The 14,683-nt window shown below is 38.7% G+C and overlaps 1 protein-coding gene across 1 annotated transcript in view; it reads right to left on the bottom strand.

Moving 5' to 3' along the window:
* The window catches only part of LOC127838337 (high affinity copper uptake protein 1-like), a 28,632-nt gene that overhangs the window by 5,158 nt on the left and 8,791 nt on the right, over positions 1 to 14,683 (bottom strand). The gene's annotated exons all lie outside the window — the stretch shown is intronic.

Raw genomic sequence — 14,683 nt, 5'->3', positions numbered from 1 at the left:
GCTGTCTTCACAAAACAAGAGAAGCTAATTTATGGTGAAGTTTAACAATTATTATGCCATTATCATTTATGGCCATTTTGACCTTCGAACTCTTGAATTCTTCCGCATGAGTCATTTTAAAATCTCACAATGAATAACTTAGTTATGGCCCGGACAATATTTTGTATGGCCATTTTTTACCTTTAAACTCAAAGTGTGACTTCGACATAATTCTTTCGTGTGACACACACAATGATGGTGAACGAATGATTTTTAAATCTCACAATGAATAACCTAGTTATGGCCTGGACAATATTTTTGACCTATGAACTCAAAGTGTGACTTTGACCTTGGAGATATCGACGTAATACTTTCGCGCGACACACCGCCCAATGATGGTGAACAAATGTGCGAAATAATTTTAAATCTCACAATGAACGACATAGTGATGGCCCAGACAAGCTCATTTATGGCCATTTTTGACCTTTGAACTAAAAGTGTGACCTTGACCTTGGAGATATCGACGTAATTCTTTTGTGCGACACACTGTCCAATGATGGTGAACAAATGTGCCAAATGATTTAAAAATCTCACAATGAAGGATATAGTAATGGCCCGGACAAGCTCATTGATGACCATTTTTGACCTTTGAACTCAGTGTGACCTTGACCTTCGAGATATTGACGTAATTCTTTCGGGCGACACACCGTCCAATGATGGTGAACAAATGTGCCAAATGATTTTAAAATCTCACAATGAACTACATAGTTATGGCAAGCTCATTTATGGCCATTTTTGACCTTTGAACTCAAAGTGTGACCTTGACCTTTGAGATATTGACGTACTTCTTTCGCACGACACACCGTCCAATGATGGGGAACAAATGTACCAAATGATTTTAAAATCTCACAATGAACATCATAGTTATGGCCCCGACAAGCTTATTTATGGCCATTTTTGACCTTTGAACTCAAAGTGTGATCTTTACCTTGGAGATATCAACGTAATTCTTTCGCTTGATACACCGTCCAATGATGGTGAACAAATATGCCAAATGATTTTTAAATCTCGCAATAAACGACAAAGTTATGGCTCGGACAAGCATTTTACCTTTAACTCAAAGTGTGACCTTGTCCTTTGAGATATTGATGTACTTCTTTCCCGTGACACAACGTCCCATTATGGTGAAGAAATGTACCAAGTCATTTTTAAATCTAACGATAAATTACATAGTCATGGTCCCGACAAACATTCTGTTTAAAACGCACTATTAAGTGACCCCGTGACCTAGTTTTTGACACGGCATGACCCATATTAAAACTTGACCTAGACATCATCTAGATACAACTTCTGACCAAATTTGGTGAATATCGGATGAAATTTTCGGGACAGACAGACCAACAAAGTGACTCCTATATAGCCCCCATTACCAGTAATGGGGGTATAAGTATAACAGCCAGCGGACAAGTAAATTTAACTTAATACTAAATGCAACATGTAGACATTATTATCTGAAAACAGGGTGAAAGTGAATGTAAATTTGTGTTCACCATAAACCTGCATTTGCATGTATTTAAATCATCTGCTTCTGCGCTTAACAGATTTACACCGTAATATAATGTGCAAGATTTAAAACTATATCATACGATTTCAATGGGGTTATTATATATTTGTTAGTAGTCAATAAATACAAAAGTATTGTCGAACAGTGAGTACAAACTTTTCAAACTCAAGTGCGTTTCAATAAGCATAAGGCTTTTGATGCAATTCAGCAAAAACAATAATTTGCTTTATACTAAAAACAATTTAAATAGATTTGCACAGGCCAAATCTAACATATATCAAGTGAAAGTTATCACCGCAGGCCTTGTGAAGTACAAGCTGACAAGAATTCATTCTATATGTGAATGTCAATACTCCAATACCCAATCATGTGGTACTGTACCAAATGGATTTGTTGACCAAGCATTCATACTGTTACTGTAATTAAAGTAAGTAAGCTTCAAATGTGATAATGTTGACTGTACTTATTGTAATTGCATGCATTAACATTGAAATTCTTAAACTGAATTACAGGTTTTGTTTTCTCAATATGGTCCTTACTGCAAGATCAATTTGGTTTCATCTTTAGAAACACAGAAAAAATTGAAGAATTTGAAACAAACAAAAACAACAAATATGAACATCCTGAAGGTAAACTATTGGCTAATTTATATGCAGCTGCATGTATAAATGAGGTATCTTATTTATACAAACCGGATTTTGATACTCTTAATATCTATTTTCAAATATTAAATCACAATGAATCTTCGAAAGGCTTTAATCAAAAGTGGTTTGTTTCCACTAAATATTGTTGCCAACCATAAACATTTTAATTGGTATTCCAGGTTGAGTTTTCAATCATTTTTGCTACATCAAATTATATTCACAAATAAAATTTTAACAAGGGCTGTTTGTAAAACATGCATGCCCCCAATATGGGCTGTCAGTTGTAGTGGCAGCCATTGTGTGAATACGTTTTTTGTCACTGTAAAAACGGTGGTGGTGGTGGTGGTGGTGGTGGCGGCGGTGGTGTTCAGAAACCATTTTACTGTGTTGAGTCATCGTGACCTTGACCTAGTGACCTGAAAATCAATAGGGGTCACCTGCCGGTCATGACCAATGTCCCCATGAAGTTTCATGATCCCAGGCCTAAGCGTTCTTGAGTTATCATCCGGAAACCATTTTACACTTAGGTCACTGTGACCTTTGACCTAGTGACCTGAAAATCGATAGGGGTCATCTGCCGGTCATGACCAGTGTCCCTATGAAGTTTCATGATCCCAGGCTTAAGCGTTCTTGAGTTATCATCCGGAAACCATTTTCCTATTTCCAGTCACAGTGACCTTCACCTTTGACCTAGTGACCTCAAAATCAATAGAGGTCATCTGCCAGACATGACCAATGTCCCTATGAAGTTTCATGATCCCAGGTGAAGAGTTCTTGGGTTATCATCCGGAAACCATTTTCTATTTCCAGCTAACCATTTTACTGCTTCAGGTCACTGTGACCTTGACCTTTGACCTAGTGACCTGAAAATCAATAGGGGTCATCTGCCGGTCATGACCAATGTCCCTATTAAGTTTCATGATCCCAGGCATAAGCGTTCTAGAGTTATCATCCCATAAACATTTTCCTATTTCCAGTCACTGTGACCTTTACCTGTGACCTTGACCTTTGACCTAGTGACCTCAAAATCAATAGGGGTCATCTGCCAGTCATGACCAATGTCCCTATGAAGTTTCATGATCCAAGGCGTAAGCGTTCTTGAGTTATCATCCGGAAATCATTTTCCTACTTCCATTCAACCATTTTACTGCTTCAGGTCACTGTGACCTTGACCTTTGACCTAGTGACCTGAAAATCAATAGGGGTCATCTGCCGGTCATGACCAATGTCCCTATGAAATTTCATGATCCCAGACGTAAGCGTTCTTGAGTAATTATCCAGAAACCATTTTCCTATTTCCAATAACCGTGACCTTGACCTGTGACCTTGACTTCGTGACCTCAAAATCAATAGGGGTTATCTGCAAGTCATGATCAATGTTCCTATGAAGTTTCATGATCCTAGACCCAAGCGTTCTGGAGTTATCATCCGGAAACCACCTGGTGGACGGACCGACCGACCGACAGCAATATACCCCCTTTTCTTCGAAAGGGGGCATAAATATATAAAGTTACATATGTTGCAAAAATATAAGGAACATTTCTGTAATTTTATATACTTATTTAAGTGAAAAATATCAAAAACAAGTTTTGTAAAATAACTTCTCAATTTTTTTACAGATGACAGTGGAAACAAACAACTTTGTTTTTGGCCTAAGAAGTTTAATGTCATACTGATGATATCAACATTCCAAACAGGTTGTTTTTCTGTTTAAATACATAAAATACATTTTATCCTCAGTGAGAAAACAAGAAAACAAGGATAAACAAAACTGTTAAACCATAACACCCATTCAATTTATATGTTAATTTGGAAGAAGGTATAAAACTTAAAATAAAATTGGTTACCGAAACAATTTGAAATACTACTTCATGAACTAATGCAAGCATAAGGGAACTTGAAACTGAAATCATGAACCATAAGATATCTACCCAACAGAGAACATTAGTTTATTACGGCATACTGCACATAATTTCATCAAAACACAGAGAACATTTCGTCATTGTTCACTACAGCATTTAGAACATAAATTCACAACTTAAATCAGAAAATTAGTTTATGACTGTACACAATAACAAAAGAACATAGCATCATGACAGCACACAGAACATTAGCCTACTACACATAGAAAATTCATACAGCATAAAGAAGATTAGTTCACAACTGCATAGAAAACATTAGATCACTACTGCACAGAACTCATTAGATCACTGCTGCACAGAAAACATAAGGTCAATACTGCACAGAAAACATTAGATCACTACTGCACAAAACACATTAGATCACTTCAGCACAGAAAACATTAGATCACTACAGCACAGAAAACTTAAGATCACTACAGCACAGAAAACATTAGATCACTATTGCACAGACAACATTAGATCACTAGGGCACAGAAAACATTAGATCACTATTGCACAGACAACATTAGATCACTTCTGCATACAAAACATTAATGTACTACTACACAGAAAACATTAATTCACTACTGCAAAGAAAACATTAGATCACTACTGCACATAAAATATTAGATCACTACAGCACAGAAAACATTAGATCACTATTGCACAGACAACATTAGATCACTTTTGCACACAAAACATTAGTTCACTACTGCAAAGAAAACATTAGATCACTACTGAACAGAACACATAAGTTCACTAATTCACAGAAAACATTATTTAACTACTGCACAGAACACATTAGTTCACTACTGTACACAAACCATTAGTTCACTATTGCACACAAACCATTAGTTCCCTACTGCACATAAAACATGAGTTCACTATTGCACAGAAAACATGAATTTACTATTGCAAAGAAAACATTAGTTCATTACTGTACACAGAACATACATTAACAAGAGATGTGTTTGTCAGAAACACAATGCCCCCTTTTGCGCGGCTTTGAAAATTTTTATATTATTTTTTTTACCTTTGACCTTGAAGGATGACCTTTACCTTGAACTTCCACCACTCAAAATGTGCAGCTTCATGAGAACGCCGCTTTGAATTTTTTTTTACCTTCGACCTTGAAGGATGACCTTGACCTTGAACTACCACCACTCAAAATGCGCAGCTTCATGAGAATGCCGCTTTAAAATTTATATATTTTTTTTTACCTTTGACCTTGAAGGATGACCTTGACCTTGAACTTCCACCACTCAAAATGTGCAGCTCCATGAGATACACATGCATGCCAAATATCAAGTTGCTTTCTTCAATATTGAAAAAGTTATGGCCAATGTTAATGTTTTCGGACGGACAGACGCCATATATTTGACATTTGACCTTGAAGGATGGCCTTGACCTTCACCTTTCACCACTAAAAATATTCAGCTTGATGAGGTGCACACGCATGCTAAATATCAAGTTTCTATCTTCAATAATGCAAATGTTATGGCCAACTTTAAAGTTTTTTTCGGACGGACGGACGGACTGACATACACACATACTGACTGACGGACAGTTCAACTGCTATATGCCACCCTACCGGGGGCATAAAAACTGCACATAGAACATAAGTCCACTATTGCGGATACAACCAGTTTGCAAGACATCATCAGTACAAATGTTCTGACCAAAGTCCATAAAGACTGGACAAAAAAGATATGTTTAGAGTGTAAATGGAGTAAAGGTTGACAACCCACGAGTCATTATAGATGGCATACTGAGAGTGATCACAGAGTCTGACCATATGTGGAGAGTGCTCAGGTGGGCATACTGAGAGTGATCACAGAGTCTGACCACTGAGAGTGATCACAGAGTCTGACCACTGAGAGTGATCACAGAGTCTGACCATTGAGAGTGATCACAGAGTCTGACCACTGAGAGTGATCACAGAGTCTGACCACTGAGAGTGATCACAGAGTCTGACCATGTGTGCTCAGGTGGGCATACTGAGAGTGATCACAGAGTCTGAACATGTGTGCTCAGGTGGGCATACTGAGAGTGATCACAGAGTCTGACCATGTGTGGGCATACTGAGAGTGATCACAGAGTCTGACCATGTGTGCTCAGGTGGGTATACTGAGAGTGATCACAGAGTCTGACCATATGTGCTCAGGTGGGCATGTGTGGAGAGTGATAACAGAGTCTGACCATGTGTGGAGAGTGATCACAGAGTCTGGCCATGTGTGGAGAGTGATCACAGAGTCTGACCATGTGTGGAGAGTGATAACAGAGTCTGACCATGTGTGGAGAGTAATCACAGAGTCTGACCATGTGTGGAGAGTGATCACAGAGTCTGACCATGTGTGGAGAGTGATAACAGAGTCTGACCATGTGTGGAGAGTGATCACAGAGTCTGACCATGTGTAGAGAGTGATCACAGAGTCTGACCATGTGTGGAGAGTGATAACAGAGTCTGACCATGTGTGGAGAGTGATCACAGAGTCTGACCATGTGTGGAGAGTGATCACAGAGTCTGACCATGTGTGGAGAGTGATCACAGAGTCTGACCATGTGTGGAGAGTGATCACAGAGTCTGACCATGTGTGGAGAGTGATAACAGAGTCTGACCATGTGTGCTCAGTGATCACAGAGTCTGACCATGTGTGGAGAGTGATCACAGAGTCTGACCATGTGTGGAGAGTGATCACAGAGTCTGACCATGTGTGGAGAGTGATCACAGAGTCTGACCATGTGTGGAGAGTGATCACAGAGTCTGACCATGTGTGGAGAGTGATCACAGAGTCTGACCATATGTGGAGAGTGATAACAGAGTCTGACCATGTGTGGAGAGTGATAACAGAGTCTGACCATGTGTGCTCAGTGATCACAGAGTCTGACCATGTGTGGAGAGTGATCACAGAGTCTGACCATGTGTGGAGAGTGATCACAGAGTCTGACCATGTGTGGAGAGTGATAACAGAGTCTGACCATGTGTGGAGAGTGATCACAGAGTCTGACCATGTGTGGAGAGTGATAACAGAGTCTGACCATGTGTGGAGAGTGATCACAGAGTCTGACCATGTGTGGAGAGTGATCACAGAGTCTGACCATGTGTGGAGAGTGATCACAGAGTCTGACCATGTGTGGAGAGTGATCACAGAGTCTGACCATGTGTGGAGAGTGATCACAGAGTCTGACCATGTGTGGAGAGTGATAACAGAGTCTGACCATGTATGTGTGGAGAGTGATCACAGAGTCTGACCATGTGTGGAGAGTGATCACAGAGTCTGACCATGTGTGGAGAGTGATAACAGAGTCTGACCATGTGTGGAGAGTGATCACAGAGTCTGACCATGTGTGGAGAGTGATCACAGAGTTTGACCATGTGTGGAGAGTGATCACAGAGTCTGACCATGTGTGGAGAGTGATCACAGAGTCTGACCATGTGTGGAGAGTGATCACAGAGTCTGACCATGTGTGGAGAGTGATCACAGAGTCTGACCATGTGTGGAGAGTGATCACATAGTCTGACTATATGTGGAGATTGATCACAGAGTCTGACCATGTTTGGAGAGTGATCACAGAGTCTGACCATGTGTGGAGAGTGATAACAGAGTCTGACCATGTGTGCTCAGTGATCACAGAGTCTGACCATGTGTGGAGAGTGATCACAGAGTCTGACCATGTGTGGAGAGTGATCACAGAGTCTGACCATGTGTGGAGAGTGATAACAGAGTCTGACCATGTGTGGAGAGTGATCACAGAGTCTGACCATGTGTGCTCAGTGATCACAGAGTCTGACCATGTGTGCTCAGGTGAAGTGCTTCACTGAAGTAGGAGAAATGATATCCTGGTATTATTACATACAATTTCTTAAGGAGTATTTTATTTAGTCTTTTGAGTTAGAAATCATTTACTTAAGGAAAATGTCTGCTCATGCATCCAATTGGCAGTAGACTAGAGAAAACCACAGAGAAAACATTTTAGTGAAGAAATAAAGCATAAATCTAGGTACAGAATTTAATGAACATTTATAAGCAAAGAACATCGGAATTCAAACATTTCTATTATAAGCATCTCCAGTCAAATATTGGTAATATACATTAACAGCTATGTTAGCAAATCATTAGTGAACTCTAAAGTTTACCTCCTACGAGACCTGCATGCATCAAAAGCAAACAAATTCCAGTTAACATTTCATCAACAGTAGTTTAAGGCATGCATACGTTGTTAAGCTGTCCACATATTATATTTTGTTTCTTTTCTAAGCAATTTTAGAGAACTTAATTTTATTTCTGGCACATATAAGTTACATATAAGTGATATTGTGCATACAAAGACAATCAATGAATGTACTTTTAGTACCATTAGTCAACACAACAACAACCATTCCGATATACAGTACAGAATGAACAGTTTGCAAGATAAAAAATAATATTATGCATCAACTGGACCTAAGACTAGGCATTTGAATTTTTTTCACTATTTTGAGGATATTGACCACTTTGCACAAGTAGCAAACCTTATGGTTAGCTTATATAACTGTTTCCAGTGAAAATAATGAGACATGCCTTTTAAAGATCTTAAAGAAAGTATAGAACGAATATGTTTACAGACTGGCCAAACAGTGGCGTATTTAGGGGGGGGGGGCTAGGGGGCTAAAGCCCCCCCAGCTGGCTGGCTAGATACGATTTAAAAAAAAAATGAGCCCCTTAAAGTATCAAACATATCCACTTGTGTATTTCCTGCCATATGCCCATAATTAAGCCATAAACAGCTGTCGATTTGTGTGATTAGCCCCCAGGCATGTGTACTGACGATCTAACCTACGCCAGCTAAACTGCACGCTTCATTGACTGTAAGTGATAAACTGCGCTATTTGATTGGCTGAATGAGATACATTCAACTAATGAAATTTATCGATGCATTTAGCTATAGGTAAATGTTTACAAATGGCTGCCGCATGGGACTTGTGAAAAACAATATTTCAATTTGTAGCAATTAAAGAGTTGAGACGAACACAATGGACAATCATCATTAATTTTTCGGTAAGTTTCTTTGATGAATTTAATTGGTATTAGCTCTTGAGAGTGATAATCATTTTGAGTAAAAAGTTATTGCCATTGAAATTCAACAGCACACTTAATGAATGGCAATTAATTTGTTTGTTTTTACAAATTGGACTAACTTATTTGTTGTTCATCTATAGTTATTTAAATTAAAAAGGACTCAAAAATGATGAATTACTTTTCTAGTATGAAACTAAATCATTTTCAAAATGAAACGCAAACAGGCAACACTTGAATCCATTTGGATCAAGAAACCAAAAACTAATGAACCAACTGAAAATGAGTCTGTTGCTGCTTTCAGCTCTCCGGTACCTCTGGCACCCTCAGCAACATCCACCAATGACATTAGTGTGTACGCTAGACAACATGGTAAATTTACTGATGAGGAACGTGACACTCTTCTCTCTACGGACTGGAAACCATCAGAGAAACACATGTACAAAAAGACACAATTCGGCAAAACAAGTCGGACATTCCAGTCATCCTGGCTCCAGAAATATCCAGGACTTGTGTACAGTGTCGAAGAAGATGGAGCGTATTGCGTACATTGCGTCACATTTCCAGGGAACAAAAAACGTGGAAAATTAGTTAGTGAACCATTTCAAAACTGGAAGAAAGCCATTGAAGTCTTCGATGGTCATTTTTTTCCAGATGCAAAGAAACACTCCAAAGATGGGGGTACTGGGTATCAAGCCCACATTGATTCGCGCATATGTTGTGAGCAGTTTATGAGTGTGAGAAAAAACAACGCTCCCGTAAATAAGCAGGTCGATGCAGCTCTGCAGGCCAGACGGAAGAAGAATGCTGTGGTTCTTGAGTCTATCACCAAGACAGTGTTGTTATGTGCGCGCCAGAACATAGCCCTCCGTGGGCATTCTGACAGTTCAAAATATTATGATGATGAATCAGTGAATTGTGGTAATTTCCAATCACTTATAGAGTTTCGTGTTGAGTCAGGTGATTCTGTTCTCAAGGAACACTTTGCTACTTGTGGGAAGAATGCTACCTATCGCAGTCCTACAATTCAGAATGAACTTCTTGACATTATGGGACAGACAGTTGAACGCAAGATAGTGAATGAAATAAAAACTGGTGGTAAATTCTACTGTGTGTCTGCCGATGAGGTACGTGACAACGGTAACATGGAACAGCTAGCCGTGTGTGTCAGGTTTATAGACGAGTCTGACAAGATCCGAGAAGAGTTTCTCCGGTTTGTAGATGTCAGTCCAGATACCAGTGGCGAAGCTCTCTCCCAAGCTATCCTCGACGTGCTAACAGACGTTGGTCTAGACCCTTCCATGATGCGGTCACAGTGCTACGATGGTGCTGGTAAGACCAATATTGTTATAAATGTAATAAATCTCAAAAATACATTAGTTTCAATTTTAAAAGTTTACAATCAAACTAACAATGAAGGATGTGTTCTGATATAGCACTTAATTTTGATTGAGGGGCATATTGACACGGAATTGCAGCCAAAACCATTAATAATAACTGACTAAATCGTTTCAAACTTAAAATGATTGGAGTCTATGAATCCAGCATAGCCAAAATTATCTTTCTTGTTTGGCACCTCATGATCTGAACATTTATTGGTGCGCTGTACTAGTTGTTTAACATTCATGTTTTTATTTCAGGTAACATGACGGGTAAGACAAAAGGTGTAGGTCCATTTGGCAAATGTACTTGTTTCAAATTTACAGTATGCAGGACATGAGTGATAATGACCAAACTAACAAGCTATCTGTGACAAGCTGTCACCTGTCACCTAATCAGTTTAAGTGATAAGTGTTCTGTTAATACTTCACAGGCAATGTTCTAGAATTCAACAAATGCTGCGCACATTTAGTCTACATGCATGATGGAAACTGTAATGTCAAAGATAAATTGATTACAAAAAGAGGCAGATGATTGGTAACATATGCTATTGAATAGATTTGGTAATATAACTCTAATGATACTAACATAATATATGAAGTGATGTTGAGCAAAATAAACTACAGCTTTGTCACAGACATGACGAATACCCCCACATGCCGCATTGACACAGAATATTTTGCATGTTGTCTACACATAAAACAGCAGACACCATGCTCAATGTTTAAATCACATCTCTCGAATTAGAGAGCAGACACCATGCTGAATGTTTAAACCGCACTCAGTGACCCCATGACCTAGTTTTTAACCCGGCATGACCCATATTCGAACTTGACTTACATGTAGACATCATCTAGATACAACATCCGACCAAGTTTGGTGAAGATCGGATGATAACAACTTGAACAAGAGGGCCTGAAAGGCCCAAGGTATCCCCCGCAACATATGCTTTGTTTGAGGATGAGTGCAAATTGGACGGATGAACATAATGATAGATGGACGGACGGAGGACAATAACACAAAACTAAGACAAAGAAAGGTTCGGACGGACAATGCCAAAACAATATCCCTCCGCCTCTGGCGCGAGAATATATTCATACCAAGTTTCAAAGAAATCCGCCAAAGCGCTTCCAAGATATGGCTCTGGACACAAAAGTGCCTATAGTAAAAAGCATTTTTTCAAGATACAAAGAGCCATTAGTCTGTTTTTAACAGATGGTGTACAATGCCATTTGGCGTGCATCATCCTCTTATGCATATATATACTCATACCAAGTTTCAATGAAATCCGCCAAAGAACTTTCAAGATATGGCTCCGGACACTAAAAAGCATTTTTTCAAGATACAAAGGGCCATAAGTCTGTTTTTAACAGATGGTGTACAATGCCATTTGGCGTGCATCATCCTCTTATGCATATATATACTCATACCAAGTTTAAATGAAATCCACCAAAGAACTTCCAAGATATGGCTCCGGACACAAAAGTGCCGGACGGACAACGCCAAAACAATATCCCTCCGCCTCTGGCGGGGGATAATTAAAGAGCGGACACTTAATAGGGACCGACAGACAGACCGATCGACCGACAAGCTCACTCCTATTATAGTCCCCTAAACTTTGTTTGTGGGGTTATAATAACACGCCTTTGACAGTATTACGGGCCAAATTGGAGTCTTCTGCCTCTATTAAATACCCCTATCTGCCCCTACCCAATACCTTCATAATACCCTATATCTGTACACCTGTAATTTTCATAATCAAATCTAATGTCCATTTTTAATAAAAATCAAATGCCCTTTGACCTATGCTGAAAACCAGAAGGTTGTGCAAAATCATTGCAATGGCCTTTAAGTATACACATTATTTATAAGGGTCTAAAATTATTCTTGAAAAAGCGCAGGATCCAAGTTTATCTTACACCTTGACTTATTTAAGATTTTGAAGACAGACATAAGGAAGGATGAACAGACAAATGTTGAAAAACAGACAGATGGCCCATATATAGTCAAAGTTCCCAGGTGACAAGTTTTTAGATGATTTGGTCAGTTGGTAGTATTGTCAGGTTATTACCTCATCCAGATGTTTGCACACAGTGTTATGAAAACAAAGGCGCATTTGCAGATAACAAAGTATAATATCATAAATTATTACTATTTAATACCAGTAATAGAAACAACTAGAGCTTTCTCACAGACGTGACATATACCTCCACGTGCCGCAATGACACAGACTATTTTGCATGCTGTCTTCACAAAAAAGATTTATGGCGATTTTTAAGAATTATTATGCCATTATCATTTATAGCCATTTTGACCTTTGAACTCTTGAATTCTTTCACATGACACGCCGTCCAATGACTGAGAACAAAATTAATGTACAGAGTCATTTTAAAATCTCACAATGCATGACAGAGTTATGGACCAGAAAAGATCATTTATTGCCATTTTTGACCTTTGAACTAAAAGTTTGACCTTGACCTTGCATATTTTGGAGTGCACATCTTTTTGAGAAATTGACATAATTCTTTCGCGCGACACGCCGTCCAATGATGGTGAAAAAAAAAGAGCCAAATGATTTTAAAATCTCACGATAAACAACATAGTTATGGCCGGGTCAAGCTCATTTATGGCCATTTTTGAACATTGAACTCAAAGTGTGACCTTGACCTTGGAGGTATCGACATAATTCTTTCGCGCATACACACCGTCCAATGATGGTGAACAAATGTGCCAAATGATTTTAAAATCTCACAATGAACCACATAGTTATGGCCCGGACAAGATCATTTATGGCCATTTTTGACCTTTGAACTCAAAGTGTGACCTTGACATTGGAGATATCGACATAATTCTTTCGCGTGACACACCGTCCAATGATGGTGAATATATGCGCCAATTGATTTTGAAATCTCACAATAAATGTTAAAGTTATGGCCCCGACAAGCTCATTTATGGCCATTTTTGACCTTTGAACTCAAAGTGTGACCTTGACCTTTGAGATATCGATGTAATTCTTTCGCGCGACACTTTGTCCAATGATGGTGAACAAATGTACCAAATGATTTTAAAATCTCACAATGAACATCATAGTTATGGCCCCGACAAGCTTATTTATGGCCATTTTTGACCTTTGAACTCAAAGTGTGATCTTGACCTTGGAGATATCAACGTAATTCTTTCGCCTGATACACCGTCCAATGATGGTGAACAAATATGCCAAATGATTTTTAAATCTCGCAATAAACGACAAAGTTATGGCTCGGACAAGCATTTTACCTTTAACTCAAAGTGTGACCTTGTCCTTTGAGATATTGATGTACTTCTTTCCCGTGACACAACGTCCCATTATGGTGAAGAAATGTACCAAGTCATTTTTAAATCTAACGATAAATTACATAGTCATGGTCCCGACAAACATTCTGTTTAAAACGCACTATTAAGTGACCCCGTGACCTAGTTTTTGACACGGCATGACCCATATTAAAACTTGACCTAGACATCATCTAGATACAACTTCTGACCAAATTTGGTGAATATCGGATGAAATTTTCGGGACAGACAGACCAACAAAGTGACTCCTATATAGCCCCCATTACCAGTAATGGGGGTATAAGTATAACAGCCAGCGGACAAGTAAATTTAACTTAATACTAAATGCAACATGTAGACATTATTATCTGAAAACAGGGTGAAAGTGAATGTAAATTTGTGTTCACCATAAACCTGCATTTGCATGTATTTAAATCATCTGCTTCTGCGCTTAACAGATTTACACCGTAATATAATGTGCAAGATTTAAAAAACTATGAACAACATAGTTATGGCCCGGACAAGCTTTCGGGACAGACAGACCGACCGACAAAGTGACTCCTATATAGCCCCCATTACCAATGATAATGGCGGTATAAATATGTTATATATTGATCTACCTCCATACCTATTGTTAAACTTATGAACTTATAAACAATAATATTTTTGTTTACTTGTGAGTCTCATTTATTCAATAAATCTGCCAGTTCATAAAACATTCTTAAGAATAACTTCAGAAAAAGTATAAATAGCAGATTTATTGTCATAAACCGAGTTTTACATTAAAAAAAAATCCACTTACATAAATGCCAAAAGTTTGCAAATACAGATTTCAATTCAATATCTGTT

The sequence above is a fragment of the Dreissena polymorpha genome, chromosome 7, assembly GCF_020536995.1.
Source record: "Dreissena polymorpha isolate Duluth1 chromosome 7, UMN_Dpol_1.0, whole genome shotgun sequence".
Lineage (NCBI taxonomy): Eukaryota > Metazoa > Mollusca > Bivalvia > Myida > Dreissenidae > Dreissena > Dreissena polymorpha.
Note: the sequence above shows the minus strand (reverse complement) of the source record. Positions and strands in the feature narration are given on the sequence as shown.